At 45.9% G+C, this 24,580-nt stretch overlaps 2 long non-coding RNA genes across 2 annotated transcripts in view; one reads left to right on the top strand and one right to left on the bottom strand.

Moving 5' to 3' along the window:
* Nucleotides 1-24,580, top strand: part of LOC144301996 (uncharacterized) — a 39,140-nt gene continuing 14,560 nt past the window's right edge. The window contains exons 1-2 of the long non-coding RNA XR_013368922.1: nt 1-376; nt 21,003-21,089. This is a non-coding gene — a long non-coding RNA (uncharacterized LOC144301996). The remainder of the gene's footprint in view (nt 377-21,002; nt 21,090-24,580) is intronic.
* Nucleotides 4,567-23,790, bottom strand: LOC144301995 (uncharacterized). The gene is made up of 6 exons (XR_013368920.1): nt 20,941-23,790; nt 18,192-18,431; nt 17,415-17,602; nt 15,774-15,860; nt 12,844-12,911; nt 4,567-5,896 (listed from the first exon to the last, which is right to left on the bottom strand). It is a non-coding gene; the product is annotated as an uncharacterized LOC144301995 (long non-coding RNA).

Here is a 24,580-nt window from a genome sequence, read left to right as displayed (position 1 = left end):
AGCCCCCCAACTTCAGTGGTTGAGAGCCACTGAATTTGACAATGAGGCTGGGAGGAGAGATGGCATTTGATACTCTGGGTCATCCCAGGTCCTGCACCACCTGGGAGCTCATCAGACTTGCAGACCCCTCACCCCACCTGAAGTGGGATGCTGGTTTTCACAAGATCGCTGTGTGAATGTTTGAGAATATGGCCAGGGCACCGGTGTGGTGTCCCCTGGAAGCAGTTTTATTGAAACAGCAATTCACCATCTGCATCCAGACAACATGAGATCAGAGCCAGAGGTCAGTGTGGAAGGGACGTGATGGTGGGCGGTGTCGGAACCTCCCAGACAAGGACCCAAGGTGGCTGGGTTCCTTACAGGAGAGCTCCACCAGGTGAGAGAGACAGTGGGAGGCCAGATGAGAGGGTGTACCTAGAGTGTACCTAAGGTGGGCCTTCCTGGATGGGAGGGCCGTGGGTGGGGACAGCCAAGGGAGAGGAGCCTTAATGACCGTCACAATCAGTGAACTGGGTGAGCAAGCCCGTTGCTATCACAGACTACCTGTTCCTCCCACATCTCCCTCCCAGACACCTTGCAAATGACAGGCAGGTGAGGCCACTTTTTCCAGGTGTGTGAAGGGGCTGCCCCCTGGTGGGTCAGGGAGCATGGGAGAGGCTGACCCCGCCTAGCCAGGGCCATCAGGGCACAGGGTGGCAGCAAGAGCCACTGCAGAGCTGCTGGGGAGCACGGAACCGACCTGCAGCCGGCCCCCCACTCTATCCCCAGACATCCCCGCAGGTGAGAGCTGGCAGGAGCATAGATGTCAAGGTTAGCTTTGAAAGGCAGGGGGAGCCACAGAAGGGCAGCCTGTGGGGATTTGCACAAACAGGATGGTGGCCCCGTGATGTCAATCCAATATCCAACTGGCACCCTTCCCGCCCCCATGTCATGTGGCAGCTCAGGTTTATGAGACTTGGCTTTTTTGTTCACCTCTGTCCCGGCATGTAGCTTGCTGCCCCACGGATGGCAGTTCCTTGGGAGATATCCTTCCACTGAATATATGGATGGATGCATGGACGGACAGACGGATGGATGGATGGATGGACAGATGGATGGATGGATGGGTGGATAGCCCTCTGACCCTCTCCCCTCCCCTGACCCTCTCCCATCCCCCACAGCGCTGACCACTACCTGGTGGTGTTTTAGGCACTTCATTGTGAACTTATTACCTGGAGTGTAACCCTTGCCCGCCACTGCAAGCTCCATGAGGATAAGGTCTTTGACCCATTCACAGCTGAGTCACCAGGGCCTCAGACAGGACCGGGATCAGAGCCCCCACTTCCTAAATATTTGTTTAAGGACCGAATAAATGAATAAGCAAATAAGGTAGAGATGCAGGTTTATTTTCATAACTGCAAGAGTGACCTCTTCCTTCTTCCTCTTCCTCTGATGACTTGATTCATTTTATATTTACCTGCTTCTGGAAAAATTATTTGGAGGTTCCCCAGCAAAGGACCAAGAGGGGTGTCTTCATTTTCCTCATGCCACAATGCCAGGGGGCAGTTTTGTCTCTTGGATACACTCTCTTCTCTTTCACAGACATTAGAAACTGCTTGTATTAACATTTCCTACTTCTTCTACAAGTTTTGCTTAGCGAATGCTTTAATTCATCCATCCCTCGATCCCTCCATCTGTCTGTCCGTCCATCCACCCATCCACCCATCCATCCATCCATCCATCCATCCATCCATCCATCCATCCATCCATTCAGTGAAAGGATATCTCCATCTGTCCATCCATCCATCCATCCATCCATCCATCCATCCATCCATCTATTCAGTGAAAGGATATCTCCCAAAGAACTGCCATCCATGGGGCAGCAAGCTATGTGCCAGGACAGAGGTGAGCAAAAAAGCCGAGTCTTGTAAACCTGAGCTGCCATGTGACTTGGGTGTTGTATCCCCGTTTTATAGGGAGGCGTTGTCAGAGGGGCCCTTTCCTCTTCCACTCATACAGCTGCTCCGTGGAAGCCTAGAAGAGCCGGCATGGGGGCCAGTTTTAAAGGGTGAGGGAAATGAAGGCCTTATGGACAGGTGAGGCATGGCTGACCATGTCACGAATTGTGAGACAGGCTGCCCCGACCATGGCAGGTAGCCCAGGCTTATGGCCTTCGGTCTTCTGGAGGGTTAGGTGAGTTCAAAAGCTGCTCCCTGCTAGGCCCACAGATGGGTGCGTGGGTGAGCATGGGGGCATGGAAGGGGCTGGAGGAGTAAGTGGATTCAAGGGGAGGGTCACAGCAGCTCTCCAAGAGTGAAACTGAGGTGTTTTTGCCAAGTGCCGTGGTACTGGAATGGATCTCAACACACACCCCTCATACACTGAAGATTTATACCGTCTGGGAATTCAAAACGTTTTAATGGGCTTGTAAAAACCATAGAGAAATACAGACAAGCATGCATTCACTGATCTGGAACAGAGTCCTTATATTCCCCAAGCCTGGTGTGATCGTAGGCTCCCAAGGCCTGTTTCCCACTAGGTAACAGTCAGGCTAGGACACCGGCCAAGCTAACCAACATCCTCAGGGGGACAGCGTTAGGTCCTCACCCAATCTCAGGTCCTGCTGAGACGGCCTTCCACCCAAGGGTGCAGCCTGGTTGGGGTCTGAGGATGAGAGGCAGTAGTGTGTTTCCTGAAGGTGCCATTGGGGGTGAGGATGTAACCCAGACCTTGCTACTTACGGAGTGAGACCCATGGAGCAGCCCTGGATCACTGTGAGCTTGTTGGAAAGGCCTCGCCCCCCCCAACCCTCCAAGAATCTAAATGTGCATTTTAACAGGGTTCCAGTGTGATTCATGTTACCTTAAACTCGGAGAGGCCCTGACCCAGACAATTCTGTGCAAAGAATATTTACAGTCTTGGGGGTAAGAGAGTCTGGGGCATTATGGGAATGCGCATGGGGCAGGTGAGTGAGTGCCGATAGGCTTGAAAATGACTGCTCTGAGGATGCCCGGGTGGCTCAGCGGTTGAGGCTGCCTTCGGCTCAGGGCATGACCCCAGGGTCCTGGGATCGAGTCCTGCATCAGGCTTCCCACAGGGAACCTGCTTCTCCCTCTACCTGTGTCTCTGCCTATGTCTCTGAATCTCTCATGAATAAATAAAATCTTAAAAAAAAAAAAGAAGAAGAAGAAGAAAACGACTGCTCTGGTTCTATTTCTTGTCCTAAGGGGCCAGCAGCCCAGGACTGGAGTGTCCTGGCTCCCTCACCCAGCTGGGACTTTTACCCTCTTTCTCCTCTGCTGCAGTCTGCTTACGTCTCTAGCGCATGGAGTGCAGTCAATAAACAAGATACTGACTCACAGACGCTCTGCAGAGAGCTCTGCTCTTTCAGTGGCTGGCCTGCGGGGCCGTGGATGTGAACTCCTTGCACGTTTCTTCCTCACATATGCAGAGTTCAGCCGACCCACCCAGCAGAACAGGGCTCTTCCAGCAGAACAAGTAAAAAATGGACCCAGGAAATGAAGCAACTGTTTGCAAAATACATGAGACACAGAAGAAAAAAATTAATCTTACAAACAGGCAGATGGCTCTAAAACTAGCCAGGGTTTAAAAAATAATATTAATGTAAGTCAGGGGACCTGTCTCATCCCGCTGCTGAGAGGAGTATGAATTTGGAAATCCTCATGGAAAAGTATCCAAACGCTGATGGAGCAGACAGGCCCTGCCTGTTTCCTAGAACACAGGGACGCTGTCTGTGCCAACTATGTCACGAAGCTGTCAGAGGGCTCCAAGGAGCATTCCCTGACCCCAACACTACTCAAACAATCAAAACAGGAATTGGGTATTTTAATGGTTGCCACGCAGGAACCTGGGGTTTCTATTCCACACTTACGAGGCTAGGACAAGTCACCGTTGCTTAGCACGGATTAGAACTGGTTCTGTCTGCAACCGGGTGCTCCCTGCTTCATGCACTCCAGCCGCGTCTATCAAGCACCTGCTGTATTCTCGGCGGGGCAGATCCAGCCAGCCCATAGCAGCCGGCCCAGCCAGCATTGGTCCTGGTTGTCTGGAGTCTGTTATTACATAATCTGATGGTCATTCTTGACTTCAGGTATGGTGCCAGCTTGCAGGGTACCTAGAGACTGGAGTGTGACCGGTGTGTCATGGGAGAGGTAGATTTGGATCAGATTGAGGCTGGCCTTGAGTGCTTGAATTTGGATTTTCTTCCTGTAGCTACAGCAGGCCAGGGGAAGTGTTTAGGCTGGGACTGATCCAACCCAGAGAGAAGGTGGTTTCAAGGTGGGAGAAGCAGACAGCCAGGAGATGAATAAGGGAGCCAACTCAAGAGCCTAGAAGACAGATCATGAGAACAACTCTGGTGAAGGGGGTACAACATGAGGTCCCTAGAAGATAGAACTAAAATGACTGATGACCCATTGAGGATGGGGAACCAGGGAGTGGGAAGAGGTGAGAATGACTTGGTTTCCCGCCCAGGGTGTGGATGCGTGGCGCTGCCATCCACCAAGACAGAGAAGGAAGTAAGAGCAGGATCAAGGGAGAGGCACAGCAAGAAAATAATGGGCAAGGTTTCCAAATTTGTTTTTTAATGGTATCTTCAGGTTATAAAAATATATTTAGGAAATACATAATTTGCAAAAGAACAGTTTAAATCACCTATAATTCTTCCACAGATAACTTCAACTTTTTAGTGCATTTCTTTCGAGTGTTTGGGGTATGTGTGTGTACATTTAAAATGGTGATCTTACTACATAGACAATTCGTATCCTTTTTCTCTTAATCACTCTCTGACCTTAAAATTATTTAAAAAAATATATATATTTATTTATTTTTAGAGAGGGTGCATGCGAGTAGAGGAGGGGCAGAGGGAGGGAGTCTCAAGCAGATTCCATGCCCAGCACGGTGCCTGACTCAGGGCTCAATCCCAGGACCCTGAGATCACGACCTGAGTGGAAATCAAGAGACAGATAGTTCACTGACTGATCCATCCAGGAGCCCCTAAAACAGGTTTTTAAAAGTTACCTTGTATTCCACCCTATAGATATGTGGCAGTTAGTTTATTCCTTTACTTCTGGACACTTGGACCATTTCTACTTTTTTCCACCTTGAAAAACACAACAATGTATATGTTTGTAATAAGTCTCTATCCAAGTTTCAATAAAAGAGTTTAAAAATATTTAAATAACCAAACTACAGGGACACATGGGTGGCTCAGTCAATTAAGCATCTGCCTTGGCTCAGGTCATGATCCCAGAGTTCCAGAATGGAGCTCCACATAGGCTCCCTGCTTGGCAGGGAGTCTGCTTCTCCTTCCCCCTTCTGCTCCTCCTGCCTGTGCTCTCTCTCTCTCACTCTCTCTCTCTCTCAATCTGCCAAATAAATAAAATCTTTAGAGAAAAAAAAAAACAAATATAACCAAACTACAATATTTCTGTAGCAAAAAAAGAAAAACAAAGGCAACAAAAAACCCCTCAAAACCCCAAAACCTTGAAATTATATAAACATATACACAATAAAAGCTGAAGGCAGACTCCCAGTATGAGTGGGGCATGTAATCCTGTCCTAGAATCACGGAAGTGAAATAAGAAAAGTGAAAAAAAACAAACAAAACAAAACAAAGCAAAACAAAAAAAAAAACACAAAATGAACCACAAAGCTCTGAACTCCACATTTTTAGGGAAACTAGGAGGGAGAGATAAGCTGCAGACTTCAAAGAATGCACAGGAGCTGCCAAAAGCAGCTGAGTGAGGGCAGAGGTCCTGGGAAGAAATGCAGGGATGAAGGACAGCTCAAGGTCCTTGGTTCCAGCAGCATCCAGCCTTAGAAGGCACCAGAAGGAAGTCCGTGTCCACTGATGAGGCACTCACCCTGAAGTGTAAAAGTCCTGTTTCTTCTTTTCCTGGAAAAGAAGAGAAGCGTAAATGAGGCAGGTGGCCTTCCTCAGAGAATCAGAAGAGTTAGCACACATATGCTCCATATTTCCAGAGAACAGTCTGCCTCTCTGGCAGCAGAGAAAGAGGAAATATCAGAACCATGAAAGCCAGGGGGTTATGTGAAACCTGTGTGCTCTTTCCCTTGGAATGTCCTGCAGGCGGCTGGTCCCCAGCTTCCTGGTGAGTGAGTGAGTGGCTAAAAAAGAAATCAAGCAGAACTGATGAGCAGATGTTATAAGAAATAACATGTGGAATAGCGTGGCCGAGCTTACCATCTAATGAAGAACACTCTCCAGAAAAAGGTATTCAGAGAGCAGATGCACAAACTTGAGTGTGCATTTCATCGCAAATGGAAAAAAAAAAAAAAAGACAATTCACTGAAGCAATTCGTCTAGTGAAGGAGGCCCATAACGAAGAAATGCATAAAGGTGGGAAGGATGGCAAAATAAGAGGAGGAGATAAAATTCTAACTGACTGAACTCACGAAAGACACAGAAGAAAAACACAAAGCCACCAGACGATGCACCAGGGAAAAGAGATGCTCATGAAAATATAGTAAATAACAAGGCAGGTAAAAATGAGGTCAGTAAAAAATTTATGGAAATAAAGCAATACTTTTAAAGTATCGTAAAATGATGGCTATAGAAGACAAGCCAGGTGGAGTTAACACAGTCATAATTGAAGTTCACATTAAGAACAGGGAGGGGCTAATGCAGTGGATCAGAAGAACCATTTAACGTTTCTTGACCCCAAATGGTCAGCATGAAACATGTCTTAGTTATAAGGCTTTAGAAATAAGAGTCTTTGGGGCACCTGGGTGGCTTGTCAGTGAAGCGTCTGCCTTTGGCTCAGGTCATGATCTTGGGGTCCTGGGATCCAGCCCTGAATCACGCTCCCTGCTCAGTGGGGAGCCTGCTTCTCTCTCTTCCTCCACCCTCCCTGTCCCCTGCTTGTGCTTACTGTCTCACATGTGCTCTCTGTCTCGATCTCTCCAGAATAAATAAATGAAAATAGTAAAATCTTTAAAAAAAAAATTACAAAGAGTCTTCAGGACAGCTAGGGAAAAAAAAGGTCAAGTCATGTCAGATAGGAAGGGGATAGAGCGCTGGTGTCAGTTTCCCCCAAAGCAATGTTCAAATCCAGAAGGCAGGAATGCCATGTCATAAGGTATGAGAGAAAGAGAGAGAAGGCAAAATGAAGCTTTTATACAAGCCAAACTTTAAGTTTAAAGGCCACAAAATGGTTTTTAAGAGGCAAGGACTCAAGAGATAATGTTCCTGTAAGCCCTTTTTGAGGAAATTATCAGAAAGTAGCTTTTTCCCCAATCCAGAGGTAGGTGGGGAGGCTGGCAAACAAAATGGTGACACGCAGAGTGCAGGTGCCAGCAAGCTGGAAGGGAATACAGTGTTTCTATATCCTGGGTGATGTTGGAACAATACAACAAACCAGAACCACAGAGGGAAGCAGGAAGGCAAATACGAGGTAGAATGAATCCAGTGATTCTCGTCTGTAGCGGTTGAGAGCCAAAAGAAATCAAATGGGGCTGCAAACCAAGCAAGAGAGGCATGCGTATTCATCGTGGTACTGAGGTCACTAAGTGAGGTGATGGCTGAGAGGGAGGGCGGGGAGGAAATGCTCACCTTGGGGAGGCACCCATAGGCTGGGACAAATGTAAGACCAAGGGACTTCCCCTCTGCCATTATATAAAGCTGTAATTATAAAGGCAACAAAAAGGAAGAGGCTCCCTGGAAAAAAAGAAATACAACAAGGGGAACCTGGGTGGCTCAGTGGGGTGAGCATCCGACTCTTGGTTTCGGCTCAGGTCATGATCTCAGGGTTGTGGGATGGAGCTCAGCACTCAGCTGCGAGTCTATTTGAGATTTTCTCTCTCTGCACCTGCCCCTGCCCCAATAAATAAATAAATCTTAAAAAAAAAAAAAAAGAAGTGCACACAAAAAGGTAAAGCAAACCTTTCTTTTTACACAGTGAAAGAAACAACCTGTACAAACGTGGGCATAAGCCCACAGGACACACAGGGCGGAAACAAGGTCATCTTGTCGTGGGAATGAATGCAACTGGTTCAAGTCCTTTACTTAGAAAAGAAAAAATAAATAAAAGATTTGTTGAATGCGTCATCAGAAAAACTCCACTCTGGGTGATCTGGAAAGGGCAAAAATACAGGGGATGGACATAGCCCAGCAGGCCACCGCAGCCAGGAAATAAGCTCTGGGGTCTTAGAAGTAGTCAAGGAGACATTAGATAGAACTTAGATAACACCTAAGCCAAAAGGCTTTTTACATGCTACGAAGAGGCGTACTTCTCCTTATTTGTTAGTGGGTGATTCCTCACGAATGTGTAATCGATAATACAACACGTATGGACAAAGCCATAGAACAGCGCTGTTTCTAAAGCGGACATGTGATGAGCTCTATAGAAGCACACAGATGACGGGATGCCCGGGTGGCTCAGCGGTTGAGCATCTGCCTTCGGCTCATGTCGTGACCCCGGGGTCCTGGGATCGAGTCCCGCATCGGGATCCCCGCAGGGAGCCTGCTTCTCCCTCTGCCCATGTCTCTGCCTCTCTCGTGAACAAATAAATAAAATCTTACAAAAAAATCTCCCTATGGTGAAAGAGGAAACAAGCTGAAATAGTCATAGTTTTTAGAATACAGTGATACCACATGTAAATTATGAAACAAATTAAAGCAGCACTCAAGGAAGACTTGATGCCACAAAGCTTTTATCAATGAAACAGAATGAAACCAAATGAATTAGGGGCTCTTCATCTTGGGGTTGTGAGTTTCAAGCCTCACGCTGGGTGTGGACCCTATTTAAAAAAAAGGAATCCTCAATCAAGAAACTAAAGCAGAGGGTGCCTGGGTGGCTCAGTCCAGTTGAGCGTCCAACTCTTGGTTCTCATTCAGATCATGATCTCATGGATTGTGGGCTGAGCCCTGACTCAGGGTCCAAGGGATTCTTTCCCTCTTCCTCTCCCTCTCTCTCTGCTCCTCCCCCTACTCATGGGCTCTCTTTCAAATAAAGAAAATCCTAAAAAAAAAAAAAAGAAGAAATGTAAGCAAAAAGAGATTCACAAAACAGAAATGAGTAACAGCAGTAAACAGTAGAATTGATCCTTAAAACCTTTAAATTAGATTTTTTTAAAAAAGGTTTTATTTAAAAAAAAAAAGGTTTTATTTACTTATTTGTTTGAGAGAGAGAGAGAGCAAAATAGGCAGAGCAGCAGACAGAGGCAGACGGAGAAGCAGGCTCCCCACTGAGCAGAGAACCCGACATGGGACTTGATCTCAGCACCCCGGGATCATGACCTGAGCCAAAAGCAGACACTTTACTTACTGAGCCACCCAGGAGCCCCGATCCTTAAAACCTTTACAAAAATAGACCCTTAAAACAATAAAGTGGTTAAGTCATGAGCTACCTTGATATAATAAAAAGATACATAAAGTGAGGAATGAGGGAAAAACAAGTTACAAAAACTGGAAAAATGGGGAAAGGAATCATAAGACTGTTATGCTTAACTTTTAAGTATAACTTGGAACCCTGGGTTAAAATGCATAATTTTATAAGATGTAATTTATCAAAACTGATTTTATGTTTAAAAGATTTTATTTATTTATTTATTCATGAGAGGCACAGAGGGAGAGGCAGAGACACAGGCAGAGGGAGAAGTGGGCTCCATGCAGGGAGCCCGATGTGGGACTTGATCCCTGGACCCCGGGATAATGCCCTAAGCCGAAAGCAAGGCTCAACCACTGAGCCACCCAGGTGTCCCATCAAAACTGATTTCAAAATAAAGAGAAAATCTAAGCAGCTTATTTCCATAAAACACATAGAGAAAGGTACCAGGTGCTAGTTTGCAAAAGAGTATTATGCACAGAGAATTCTAAGGAAATTCTACCAAGCTTTTATTTTTTTAAAGATTATTTATTTATTTATTCATGAGAGACACACAGAGAGAGGCAGACACAGGCAGAGGGAGAAGCAGGCTCCCTGTGGGGACCCCAATGCGGGACTGGACGCTGGGACCCTGGGGTCACGCCCTGAGCCGAAGGCCATTGCTCAACCACTGAGGGACCCGGGTGTCCCTAAACTTCTAAAGAGTGAATAATTTCATTAAGCTCTTCCAGATCTCAGGAAAAAGGGTAAAAGACCCAAATTATTTTCACGAAGTGAGCATAGCATTGATAACACCTGACAGACTGCAGAAAAAGAAAGCCACAGACAAAACACAGTTGTGAATATGGTCAGGAAAACGTTAGGGAAAACAGGAGCAAACAGAATCAAAAAGCACTAAAAGAAAAATACATCACAATAACACAATAACAAAGGTTATTCCGAAAACATGAATGGTTCACTGTTAGGAAATCTGGTAGTATAATTCACAAAGTTATGAACTATAAGGACAGAAATGATATCTTCCATAGACAATAAGAAAGTACCTGACAAAATTGTAAAATTTATGATAAAATTCTTGTTTTTTAAGATTTTATTTATTTATTCATGAGAGACACACAGATAATGGCAGAGACACAGGCAGAGGGAGAAGCAAGACTCCACACAGGGAGCTCGATGTGGGACTCAATCCCAGGACCCCGGGATCATGACCTGAGCTGAAGGCAGATGCTCAACCACTGAGCCACCCAGGTGCCCCTATCAGAGCTCGATGTGGGGCTCAATCCCATGACCCTGAGATTAAGAGTCAGATGTTCAACCGACTGAGCCACCCAAGTTGTCCCATATAGATTTATTTTAAGGAATTGGTTCATATAATTGTGGAGCCTGGCAAGTCCAAAATGCAGCGCAGCCAGGCAGGCTGGAGACCCAGGGAGTTAAAGTGGCAGCTTGAGTCTGCAGGCTGTCTGGAGGCAAAATTCAGTTGTTTTCTCTTAAGACATTCAACTAATTGGACAAAGCCCACCTGCAGACTAAGGGGTAATGCACTTTATTCAATATCCACTAATTTAAATGTTAAGCTCATCTAAAAAATATCTTCCCAGCAACACTGACACAAAATTAACCATGAGAAATGGATACTTCTTCAACATAGTAAGTTGTACCTTTCTCAGACAATAGCATCGGGTTTTAAAGTCAGGAATGAAATAAGATAGTCTTTACTATTTAACACTCTACTGAAAGTACTAGACAATGTAATATGACAAGAGAACGGAATCAGAGGTGCAAATATTGGAGAGCACAAAGGGAAACTATCACTATATATGACACATACACCTGCAAAATCCAAAATAGTCACCTGAAATATCTCAAAGGAATTCACTAAGAAGCAGGATACAAAATTAAAATACAGAAACAGGCAGCTTTCATATTGACAAACAACGAGGAGGTAGGAGATTTAATGGCAGAAAAATCTCATTTGCAATAACAACAACAACAAAAGATTAAATGCCTAGAAATAAATTTAACAAGAAATTGGCAAGACCTAGGCCAAGGAACAAAAACGAGAAGTAAATGAATAGAAGCACGTTTCCTCTTCTTGGAGAGGATGCCTTAACCTCAGAGAGGTGTCAAGGTCTCCCTAAGTTCAATTGTAAACGTATGTGATTCCAATAAACATCCCAATACGCACTGGGGAGGGGAGCATCTATACAAACTGATTCAATTGTTTGTGAAAAAAGAACAGGGTCACCTGGGTGGCTCCGTCGATGAAGTGTCTGCCTTCGGCTCAGGGCGTGATCCCGGAGTCCTGGGATCGAGCCCCGCATCGGGCTCCCTGCTCAGCAGGGCCCAGAGCCGAAGGCAGACGCTTCACCGACAGAGCCACCCAGGCATCTCAAGCCCCTGTTTATAAGTCTTATAAAAAAAACTTGGAGGTGGGAAGACGTTTCTAACAGACTTACATCCAGAAGGTGGCTTATCAAAAACATTTTGTAAATCTGAGTATGTGTGAGGGCACACACCCTTCTCAAAGGGAAAAGCAAAAAAACCCCCAAGCCTAACAAATTCAGTCAAAAGCCATGACAAACCGACAAAGAAAACTGCAACTGATAAGCACCCCCAACCTTTTTGAGACATAACCATCACCCCTGTGCGGCTTATGGGGTGGGCACCTGGCCGAGCATGCTACGAAGATTAGCTCAGTTCATGTGTCTACCGCCCCTGTGAGGCAGCATTCGCATGAACACCGTTCTGCAGCTGGGAAATGCAAGGAGGAAGGGTTAATTTGCCCAAATCACACAGAGAGTTATGAAGTTAACGCGTAAGGAGACCTCCGTGTGGAAAGCCTGTAATATGTACACCAATATATCTATGGGGTGGTTTCCTAGAAATCGACCAACAGCCCTATGGAAAAATGGGCAAAAGATATCCCAAGTCGCTCATCATAAAAGATCTGCAGTTTAGAACTACACTGAAATATGTCCTTCTCCACCCGTCAGCTTGGCAAAAATTTCCAAGTTTCACCACCAGCTCCTTGATGAGAGAAGAGGAAAACAGGCACACTCATGCATGACTGTGGGAGCGTAATTTGGAATAATCCTTATAAAAGGCAATTTCACAGTGCTCACGGGGATTATAAATGCAGCTGTCGTCCGACCCAGCAGTTCCCCTCCTGGAAACACATCCCCGCCACATAATGATGTTTGCATAAGGTTATTCATTGCAGCCACATCTATAGAAGCAAAAGATGGCAAACAACCCAGATGAAGTCATCAAGGGGCCGGTTACATAAAGAATGGGACAGGCGCACCGTGGATATGACGCATCTGGGAAAAAACATACAGAGCAACCTCCCAAAGGTAAATTATGTGGGGGGGGGGTGGGAAGAAAAAGAAAGCAGAGTGGTGTATATAGTTTGTTATGTCTTTATATTACAAGAGAGAAAATAAACACATATGCTGATTAGCGCCTAAAGATAAATCGGGAGGCGATGGCAGGTTACCTCGAGAAGACGATGGGTCAGGAGTGCAAAGAAGAATTCTCGCCATATGCTGTTCTGATTTTTGAACCCTGTAAATATATCATGTATTCAAAAGAGTAAGTGGAGAAACACAACAGCTCCAACATTGTGTCTTATACCATAACAGGAATTAAAAAAAATAAGGACATAAAAAAAAATAAGAACGTAAGATACAAAGCACAAATATCAGAAAGGAGCTAAGATTACCATCATTTTCAGGTGACATAACTTTATTCTTGGAACCTCCCCACACACACCCTGATATTTGTCAGCAGAACAAAATTAACTAGAAACAGTAAGTTTACTAATGTGGTCAGTTACAGAATCAACAGGGAAAAACAGGTGCTTTCAGATACATAAGCAATAATCAATATTCTTTCTTTCTTTTTTTTTAAAAAAAGATTTTATTTGTTTATTCATGAGAGACGCACAGAGAGAGGCAGAGACACAGGCAGAGGGAGAAGCAGGCTCCCTGCGGGGAGCCCGACATGGGACTCGATCCCAGGACGCCGGGATCACACCCTGAGCTGAAGGCAGATGCTCAACCACTGAGCCACCAAGGCGTCCCAGCAATAACCAGTTTTCAAATGTAATTTAAAAAATCTCATTCACAGGGCTCAGCAGAGAGCCTGCTGCTTCTCCTTCTCCCTCTGCCCCTCTCCCTACTTGTGCGCTCTCTCTCTCAAATAAAATCTTAAAAAAGAAATCTCATTCATAAGGACAACAGAAAACTCAAAACCCTTGTGAATTAAGTTATCAAGAAATCGGTGTGGATCGACATGAAATGAAGCCCACTGGGGGACTGCGACAGAGGACAAATCCAGACAGAACTACTTGTTCCAGGGGATTCAAGGCCTCCCGCTCACAACAACGTAAATTCTCCCTGAATTTTTCCGCATATACATTCAGTATGATTCCAAAACAAATCTCAACTGGATGATTCCAGAGACATCATCCAATATTTCTAAAGGACATCCAGGAGGATAAAGTATATAACATCGCTTGTGTGAGAGGACTACCTTCTCACGGGGGGTGGGAGCGGGTGTTTTATATATTAATCATATATTAATACTAATTATATTCATCCTCCTTATACTAAAATCACATTAGTAAAGGACAGTCACGAAAGCAGTGGGCGCAGGTGCAAAGGCAGGAACACGCCTGGATAAGAAGAGTCCAAAAATGGTCCTTAGTAAATGCAGCAATTTAGAAAATGCTAAGAGGTCGCCAATTAATGAACAGGCTCAAGCCCGTTGACCAATCACGTAGCATGCACAGCACAAATATGTCATTTAGAAACATGGAAGTGGGGGCGCCTGGGTGGCTCAGTCGGTTAAGCGTCCGGCTCTTGGTTTCGGCTCAGCTCATGACCTCGGCGTGGTGAGATGGGCCCTGAGTTGGGCTCGGTGCTCAGCCGGGAGCTGGCTTGAGATTCTCTGCCTCGCTCTTCCGTGGCCCCGGTCACTCATGGTTTCTTTCTGTCTCAAATAAGTGAATAAATCTCAAACAAAAAAACACAGAAGCAGCTCCAGAGCAAACAAAATTTGCACAATAGGACCTAAAGTTGGGTAGGGGCGCGGCTGGGGACCGCTGCTTTTGTGAAAAGCATCCTGAGATTACTTGAATTTTTAATAATGATGTCGATGTAGGATTTGAATAAAAATAATTAAAAATCCCTAAATGATTCCTATCATCCAGGATCCCCACTTCTAGGGGTCACAGGTTACTGTGAATGTAATTCACTCGCTAGATTCTTGTATTTTATACACACATCCCGATTAGCATATTTCTCTTTAAAAATGGATGTAATACGGGCATGTCATCCAGCAAACCACTTCTCTCTCTCTCTCTCTCTCCATTATTTCTGGGCTTGTCCACATTTCTGTTTCTTTAGGATAGATTCCAAGAGAAGTATCGATTCAGGGACGATGTGGGTGCTTTTGGGCTCTCTGTAATGAGTGCCCCAGCTTATACCCCTCGTCAGCCCAGCAGGAAACGGTTCACCTCTTAGGCAGCTCAGCTATTCATCATTAAAGCTGTGCTCACTTGATTTCTAACTATGTAAGCATTTTGCAGACATTGTAAGATTGATCCTGTTTCTTGACCACTCGCGTCCCACTTTTACCAGCTTTTGCAGGCTTTGCTTCCGGGCTCTCAGGTTCTTTGGGGTTTTAAGGGTAGCAGGGGTTTGTTTTTAATGAGGCATGGTTAGCAGGAGCAGAAGAGACTGTCCTGAAGTAGATCCCGGGAACCAGAAGGCATGGCATGCACGCAGGGCTGTGTGGGGAGCCACCAGGGACGCCCGGGAGGCAGGAGGAGGAGGAGGAGGAGGTGGAGGAGGAGGAGGAGGAGGAGGAGGAGGAGGAGGAGATTCCATGAGCCTTCACTGTGGCTTGCAGAGGGAAGAATGGGTAAGGCAGGGTAGAGAGGCTCGGGTTTGGCTAGGGCACAGGGACAGTCATCCTTTGTTGCCTGGTATCTGACCCTGGGGGAGATGTGGGCAGGGGACAGCGGCCCAGAGTGTGGCTGTGGGTTCTGGACCACCGGCTTGCATCTGCAAGGTCCGCACCCAAATGTGTGGTTTACTCTGCAGTGAGCTGCTTGCTTTCTCTGGGAATTCTGCTAACTCTGGGAGTCCAGTCTCTCTGTGGCCAGCAAGGTCCCACATGTGGGAGCGTCAGAATACAGAAAATAAAGACATGGGTAATACATCTGACTTACCGGTATGAAATTTTTATATGCAATGGACAGCAGGCCTTTTTTTTTTTTTTTTTTTACCATGATGAGAGCCTATGGACTCTCATCCTGTGGGTGGGAGCATCTTTGCTCCAGACCTCTTGAGTTCTCTGAATATGTGCCCTTGCCTTCCACCCTGCAGCTTAAAAAATATTTTTAGTAACATGTCTACCTACCTGATGGGGCCCGATCCGAGGATGGAATGTCAGTGCACCCGATATGTCTGGCCAGAACTCCCTGTTCATCAAGTGTTAGCTTCCACCCTTATATTTGTAAATATACAAATATATATTTGTAAGCGTGTAAATAGGTATCTCCTGCAATATTTTCCCTTATAGCATTTTTATTTAAGCACACGTCAGTTTTAACTTTTTTTTTTTTTAATTTTTATTTATGATAGTCACAGAGAGAGAGAGAGAGAGAGAGGTGCAGAGACACAGGCAGAGGGAGAAGCAGGCTCCATGCACCGGGAGCCCGACGTGGGATTCGATCCCAGGTCTCCAGGATCGCGCCCTGGGCCAAAGGCAGGCGCTAAACCGCTGCGCCACCCAGGGATCCCAGTTTTAACTTTTAAAAACAGTATTTTCCCTTTCGATTCTCACATTTTAACCTTTATAAAGACAGCAGCACAACGGCTGAGATCATAGGTCTGGCGATCAGACTAACTGGTTTTTTGAATCTGGACCTGCCAGTGAGTGAGAGCCTGGAGCATTCATGGCACCCCCCTGTGACTCAGTTTCCTTCCCTCTGCGGCAGCCAAATAAGACAGGCCAGGTGCTGGAAACGTGTATTTGGGGATCATCCCCAAGATTCACTATAGATCTCTAGCCTGCATACTTTAAACATTCTATCTTAGAGCAGGATGGAGGAGTAAACACCCCTGGGTAGTTGCTGGGTATAGTTTAATTACATGCCGATGCTTGATGAAATTTGCCAACAAATGCACAGAACAACAAAAAAATAAAAGCACAAATGTCATTCCACAAAGTTTCACAACACCACCACCTAGTGACAGGCATACAAAACCACAACTGCAACGTCACCCATAGCTTAAGAATGGCAAAATGATAAATCTGTGTAAAAAAATAAAATAATATAAAATTAGAGCACCTGGGTGGTACAGTTAAGCATCTGCCTTTGGCTCAGGTCATGATCCCAGGGTCCTGGGATCAAGCCCCACACCAGGCTCTCTGCTCAGAGGGGAGCTGGCTTCTCCCTCTGCTCTCTCTCTCTCTCTCTCTTTCTCACATGAACCTTCAAGCAAAATCTTTAAAAAGAAAAGCATGAAGCTGAAATCAAATGATCTTTTTCATTAATGGAAAGCAAACCTCCTATTCTCCTTCTCCAGTGACTATACTGCTTCACCTCCTAAAGGTTTGAAATTCCTCCCCCCCCCCCCTAAAAACACTTTAAAAAAAAGTGTGTTTTTACAAGGTTTGGTGCAGCAGCCAGATCACAGCTCATGAGTGACATCTGTCTTCATGATTTCTGCTCCCCCAAAGTTGGCAACATCCTGCTCTAGAAACTGACCCACTCAGGTGGACCCTTATGCTCCTGGAAAGCACGGCTAGCAGCGCCTGGCGAGACAATGTGGTGCAGAGGTTAGCTCGCAGGTGGATGGACTGGGGTCTATGCCCAGGCAGATACTTTTCGGGCTGGGGGTTCCTGGGCATGTGTTTGTCTGCTGGATTCGGAGAACACCATCTCCTTGCAGGGTGAATGTGGCATGAGCACCCCATCCGGCCACAGTCCGTCCCCAGGATGAGACTGACACCCCGTCCAATCTTTATGACCCCCTTAAACATGCTTAGCTGTACCTGGTCTCTTCCCACTCCTGAGGGTTCTCACGTCCCCAAGTACTGTATTCTCCTCCCATTTTACATTGCAGTGATCAGGCCAAGACTCTCCCTACAGTTTTATCTTCGACGCTTTCCAGGAATCTATTTTGTGGCAGCAGAGGCAAGTGGATCATGACTCGTCACGGGCAGTAACTTCCAAAGCTTGACTTGAACAAAAGCGTTAAAACAGTACCAAACCCAACAAGTTGAAAGTATTATTTATTCAAACAAACCGAACTCTTTTATTTCCTTTCCAATGGTATACATCTTAAATTCGTGGGGCATATAAGTAGAAAAATAAGATTATTTTTTAGAAAACTCGAGTTTTGAGGCGCCCACCAGCCAGGGCTGCAGATGCAGAGCCACTTCTGAAGTGGGGTGCATACCTCTTTCACCCCAACTGCTGGCCTAGCACAGCTTAATTTTAAATCAACATGGCATGCCAAAAACAGAGGGAAAGCCCCAGAGGGGAACAACAAACTATCTTATTTAGGCCTTTTCAGAAATGAAAGTTGCACACATTAATACATTCTGCAAAGCACCGCTGCTAAGTGAGCACTGCTTCAGAGGGTGAGGTCTGTGAGCTCCTCGGCCACAGCAGACCCCCACCTCCACCCCCCCACCCCCCCCGCCAAGGCAGCAGCAAAGACGTCCTTCTTAAGAAAAAATAAGTCATTGCTTTCAGGGACTGAACATGGGGATTTTCAGCTTGCAGTCTATTTAACTGCACAGATTAACAGAAATAGCAGGAAATACCTCCTCGTCGATTATAGAAATTCGGCTTTTGTGAGCCCATGGCCAATCCCACTCATTTCAGCTGATTCCTGACGTCCAGAACTTTCCATCATCATGCAATTCCCCTCACGTGATCCACGCACTTCCAAGGCCAAACAGGATTTCCGAGCTCGCCGACAAGAACGTGTGACATGGGACGCACTAGATGACACATTATCACCACTGAGGCAAAGGAGAAAAAGCAATTCCAAGTTGTTACCCCTAGCGAGAGAGAACACAAAGTTGTGTAAGAAAAATGGAATTATGGGAGTGCATTTTTGGTGATTTTCACTATAGATGATGAACAGATGCTTTAGCTTTGGTTTTTTAATCTCAAAAAGATCATCTTTTAATGTGTTTTTAACCTTCATTCAGAAGCATTAACTTCAAAATTGTAAGGCTTGTGTGAAACTTTACTTCAATAGGTAGACAGGAGCCAGCGAAAAGCCTTGCTTTTATTGGAAACTTTCAGAGACCCGTACATAGAGCATTTCCTGGAGAAAAAGTAATAAGTCCTGCCCTCGGGAGACACCTGCCTTCTCACGATATGCTGGTCAGTGCATGTGCCATGGAAAAAGTACATATATTCCAACCTAAGTGTAGCAAAACCTATGGAAAAACCCCAACGGTAAAGAAGGCTGGATTTCAAAGATGCTCAAGGTTTCTTTTTTTTTTTTTTTTTAAGGTTTTATTTATTTATTCATGAGAGACACAGAGAGAGAGGTAGAGACACAGGCAGAGGGAGAAGCAGGCTCCCTACAGGGAGCCCGATGTGGGACTTGATCCCAGGACCCAGGGATCCTGCCCTGAGCTGAAGGCAAACGCTTAACCACTGAGCCACCCACAGGCATCCCGATGCTCAAGGTTTCATTTCTCCCCATCATGACACCATTCTAGAAATCTCTTTTGTAAACCCATCATTTGTAATTATATATCATTGTAAATCGATATTGGAGGACACCCGTGTGTCACATACAATTTCCACTTTACCAGCTCATCCACTTTTGATCCTGTACAAATAACTCTCCCTCTGCAAAGGGAGCTGACCCATCTCCTCACCGCCCTGCAGGCGTGGACAAACCCTGATCAGCAGACTTTTAGAGGTGAGACAGGGATTTTACTGACACCTTTGCTGTATCCTGAGAGGCCAGCTGGGCACAACTACACTCACAGTTTGGGCAATGGTGCCCAACAAGTACCCAAGGGCTTTCAGGGACACGTGGTGGCCCTCAAGCATCAAAGGTCAGGTACCCAGGAGCCGTCCTTGCAGGCTAGGTCTGAATTTATCAGGAATCTATATGTGCCTCCTACCCCAGTCCTTGGCTACAGGGAGGTCTTTAAGACCAAATGTGCTGCAAAAATCACATGGTACAATGTAGTTTAGAAACATAGGTCATCTGGGCATGCCTGGGTGACTCAGGGGTGAAGCATCTGCCTTCGGCTCACGGCGTGACCCCGGGGTCCTGGGATCGAGTCCCGCATCCCGCATCCAGGTACCCAGGAGCCTGCTTCTCCCTCTGCCTGTGTCTCTGCCTCTCATGAATAAATAAGTAAAATCTTAAAAAAAAACAAAACAAAACAAAAAACCCACAGGTCATCTGAATGTAATACTCAGAAGAAGCCCAGAGAATGCTCAGGGGTAGGAACACTGTATTGATTGGTTGAGGACACATGTCCTTGATACTCAGAATTACCCCCAGTAACTCATGTGACTAGAGGTTTTGCAGACACACTGGTGTCACAATATGTGACCCACCCCAGGATGACACTCGTACCAAACCAGGGCATGTTCCCAAGCCCCGGCTTGCGTTCACTAGGACACCAGGGGAGCCTAATGACGTTTGCTGATTCTAACTAGGACCAGGGTGAGCTCCAGAACGGCACGGCCCTGTGGGATGCCACAAGGCCACACTGATGCATGGGGGCTCAGGGGCTGACACTTGTTTCTGCAAGTGTCTCTGACAGCAGGTGTTCCAGAGAACAAATGAGGTCAGGAACCTGTCACATTCTTTCTGAATCAGTGGGTTGCCCTGGCAGGGTTGGGTGGATACGGCTCTGAGTCGCTCTGGCTTTCAATGCAACTATCAGATGCTCAGACCCCAAAGGTAACTGCCAACTACCTGCTCTGGCTTCAGCTTTTTTTTTTTTTTTTTTTTTTTAAAGATTTTATTTATTTATTCATGAGAGACACACAGAGAAGAGACACAGGCAGAGGGAGAAGCAGGCTCCTTGCAGGGAGCCTGACGTGGGACTTAATCCAGGGTCTCCAGGATCAGGCCCTGGGCTGCAGGCAGCACTAAACCGCTGTGCCACCGGGGCTGCCCTGGCTTCAGCTTTTTGTCCCTGACCTATAAACTTCCCAGTGTGTAACCATAAACCTACAGCCTAAGGACCATGACTTGCTTGGGACTTCACGCATCCCTGGTTGTGTTAGAATGCAGGTATTCTAACTATGTCTGTCTGCAAAGCAAGTTTCTCTTTGACAAACTTCAAATCCTGAGAGGTTCCTTTGGAACATTCCTGAAAAACAGGGGTGTGAAAAAAAATCATTTCCACCGTTGGAGTTGAGTTGCCTAGCACACCCTGGAACGTCCTCATAGTTCGCCCAGACCTTTGCAGTCATCTGCTGACCAAAGGATATGACTTCCTTCCCCACCTCCCTTCCCACATTCTAGAACTTTCCAAGGCCCAACCATCCCCTTCCCTGTTCTTCGAATGAACCAATCTTCACCTGGCTCGGGTAATGGGACGCGTAAGTCACATTCTCACTTTGTCCGTGTTGACATCCGACAGATGACTGCAGCTCAAGTACTCCTGAAGTTCGGCCTTTGCTGCTGCGTAGAATAAACCACATCTCCAGCTGACACAGCAGCTTTACCGGTAAGAGAAATCTGAGGACTCCTGGAGTTAATTCAAGCAACTTCTCCAGAACAGCTACTTCTGCTTATTTCATCCGCATACTTTTGATTACGTTTTTATTTTCCTTCCCTGCTCTCAAAATGCATTTTTCCTGCTTGCCATTTAATTGATAAACTGCCATTAAGTCCAAATTTGAAATTCTTAAAACCCACTAGGAAAGGTACACAATAGCGTCTGCTGTTGTGGAGTTTCCTTGGCTCCACAAGTCTAGTGTCTCCCCAATTTTACATTTTAAGATGTTTAGTTGTTTTTCCTAAAAAAGAAAAAAAAATCAGTGGCAAGCGTTTTGTCTGTAATCTTCTAATAAGTTTGTGCAGGACAAAAAGCACACTTCAGTCCACCCAAGTATCTGGTTTTCACTAAGAAGGAGAGGTTGGTGAGACTCGATCGGTATTGCTTATGGAACAGGCTTTTTTTGGGGGGTGGGGAGCAGTGATTTATTCCCCGTGACATCGCGTGGCCCTAAGCCAGAACTTAGAACTGAACCTCGCTTGGCAATCCACCATGCAGGAACCTGGGAGGAGGAGCGTGACAAATTTTCATTTTGCACAGGAACCTATTAAATTATGGAATAGTCCTCTCTCACTTCTTCCATACGTTAATGCGATCCCTAAATCAGAACAACTTGCAAAATCTATTACCCGAGCTCTACGGAGCTCTTAATGCTGCACTGCTGGGGATTACTTCCATAATCTTGAACCATAACTGACCCCAAACTGATCTCCCACCAAAAACTCTGCATCTCACAATGAGTCAGGTAAAATCCTTCCAAATGTTTGGGAGTAGAACACGTTCCGGAAAACATTCCCAGAAGTCACATGCCAAGAATCTGTTTCTATAATGCCAGGTACTTGTTTTTTGGTTCAGAAGAAATACAACATAGTGTACAGTAAAGTATCACCCTATTAAAAAACAAAAAACAAAAAAAAACACACCGTTCACGAAGAAGCATCCATTTCTTATGGGCGAGTTGACAGGGTTTGACAAAGGCACAAAGCTAAATGCAGTTTTCAGGGAAGGACTGTCTTCCAGCATTTTCCACAGTAGGTTACAAGGTAAAAATGACACCCTCAGACGACTGCTACTTCCTTTCCTGTTCAAAGCAAGCCTCTTTGAAGGTTTTCCAAGCTCAGCATCGATTTACATAACTCGAGGAGGTAGGTGTCACTAACCAGGGTTTTGACTCAAAGTCCAATTTTCGACAGTAAGGCATGCCAGGAAAATGTCCCACATTCAATTGTCTGTTTCATTCTTGTTGCTAAGTTATGCTTTTGTAATTTAAGTATTTCCATTAAAATGTCACATCCAATGACATCTGAGATGAAAAGGTGGAGAAATCTGATATGAAATACAGAGCGTTATAGCAAACTTCATTCAAATTCCCTAGCTTGAAATCTGCCGTGCTATTATCATGTATTCTGGGAACAGCGCCTGCTGATCCGCTGTAGCAGAAACGTTCCCCAGCTCAGAAACCTAATATGAGAAACTGGAACAGAAGACGCCTGTGTGAAGGAATAAGCAGCCAAATGAACCAGGTCATCTCAGCAACTCCTTCCTTTTATTTCAAAGGGTCCGGATTTTCACAGCTAGGGGAAGGTCCACTCTGGGAGGACTGCTTTCCCTTCTGTGTAAAGTGGACTACAAAATGGGATCCCATGAGGGGTGCCCGAGGGGCTCAGCGGTTGAGCATCTGCCTTTGGCTCAGGTAGTGATCCTGGGGTCCTGGGATCGAGTCCCACATTGGGCTCCCCTCAGGGAGCCTGCTTCTCCCTCTGCCTGTGTCTCTGCTGCTCTCTCTGTCTCTCATGAGTAAATAAATTAAAAATCTTAAAAAAAAAAAAAAAAAAAGGGAACCCATGAAAAAGCCCACAGAACTAGAGAATTAGACTTTCAGAGATTCCTAACTCTGAAATGTATTTTGAAACTACTACCACTCACCTAGCTGACACCAGACATGATAAGGAGCATCTGGTAACAGAACCCCATGTCAAGAAGGCCTCGTACACACCATACCCAAAGTGTTTTTTGAAGAGTATGCAGAAGGTTCATCTTCTTTTTCTTTTTAAGATTTTATTTATTTATTCATGAGAGACACAGAGAGAGAGGCAGAGACCCAGGCAGAGGGAGAAGCAGGCTCCCTGCAGGGAGCCTGATGCGGGACTCGATCCCAGGACCCCGGGATCACGCCCTGAGCCGAAGGCAGACGCTCAACCACTGAGCCACCCAGGGATCCCAGAAGGTTCATGTTCTAAGAGTCAACTCAAACCTTCTGTTGCTGGAGCGTCTGCAAGGACGCCGTGACATGTGTAAGTGATCCCATATCTCTTTGGTCATATATTCTTCAGTATGGACGTGCCCTGGTCCAGTGAGTGGAGCAAATGGCTGAAACACTCACAAGCAGCCTACCTTGAATATAAATGACAATCCAACCAGAAGAGATACTCCCGTTAGCCCCTCCAGTAGGATTCTATCGTATATCCAACTCATCCCAATAGCAACGCAAAGCCAATGTTACACTTGGCACACAAACAAGAGAAGGGATATTGGCTTTGAACCCTTCTTCTAATTATAACTGATCACAGAAGGCTGACTACATCAAGTTAAGGATTCTGCTTTTTTTTTTTTGGCGAAGAAATGAATTTCTTCATCAAGTAAATGATAGTAAGGGGGAGGTTCCCCAAATAAGGAGACCACTGGATACCTACCTCGTCGCCAAAAACTGAACATGCCAAAGGGAGGGAGCGTGTGGGTCATCAGCTCCACAGATATGTTTACGTGGATTCGGGCAGCTGGGCTGGAGTCTTGGGGTTTCTGCAAATGCAAACATACAGTCTGAAAGCGTGGAAGACGTTCCTTCAGGTCCTCCATGTGTCTTGTGGCTTCCTTCCCCCAAGAGTTGGTCAGAAGGCTGGGTGTTTAGCCATTTCCCCATTTCCCTCAAGGGTAACAATCAACCTACCTACAGAGATTTGGAAAAACAAACAACTAAGCTAGTGAAGTAGGATTTCTTTTTTCTCACCAAAACACGTTTGGTTAATTTTAAGTAAGAGCGGTGAGCATTTGACACAATGGCCCGCTTGGCAACAGAATGGCACCTGTTACCCTCGCCTGTTGGAAGGAGGGTTCCTTCAGGAGGGCAAGAGCTGGCACCAGGCTGCCTGCAGCCCCACCCGGGCACAGGGCCCCCCCGGCAAAGTCTCCACAGAGGTAACTTTTTATTTTATACCAAGACTACAGAAGCACCGAGTACAAAAGAGTAGGTTTCCTTCCCACTCTACCATGACAGGCAAAGGCTTTCCATCTTCCGAAGAGGCTGGTGAAGACTGTTGAGTGACGTTCCCCTCCAAGAGGATTCGGGCTCCCACTCAGAGCACAGAGAGACCCAGAACAAGGCTCTGTTTCCGACTCAGAAGCAGGCAGGACGGTGAGATCGTCAGGCCCCAGGCTGCTTC

This window comes from Canis aureus, chromosome 30, assembly GCF_053574225.1.
Source record: "Canis aureus isolate CA01 chromosome 30, VMU_Caureus_v.1.0, whole genome shotgun sequence".
In the NCBI taxonomy this organism is placed as follows: Eukaryota; Metazoa; Chordata; class Mammalia; order Carnivora; family Canidae; genus Canis; species Canis aureus.
Note: the sequence above shows the minus strand (reverse complement) of the source record. Positions and strands in the feature narration are given on the sequence as shown.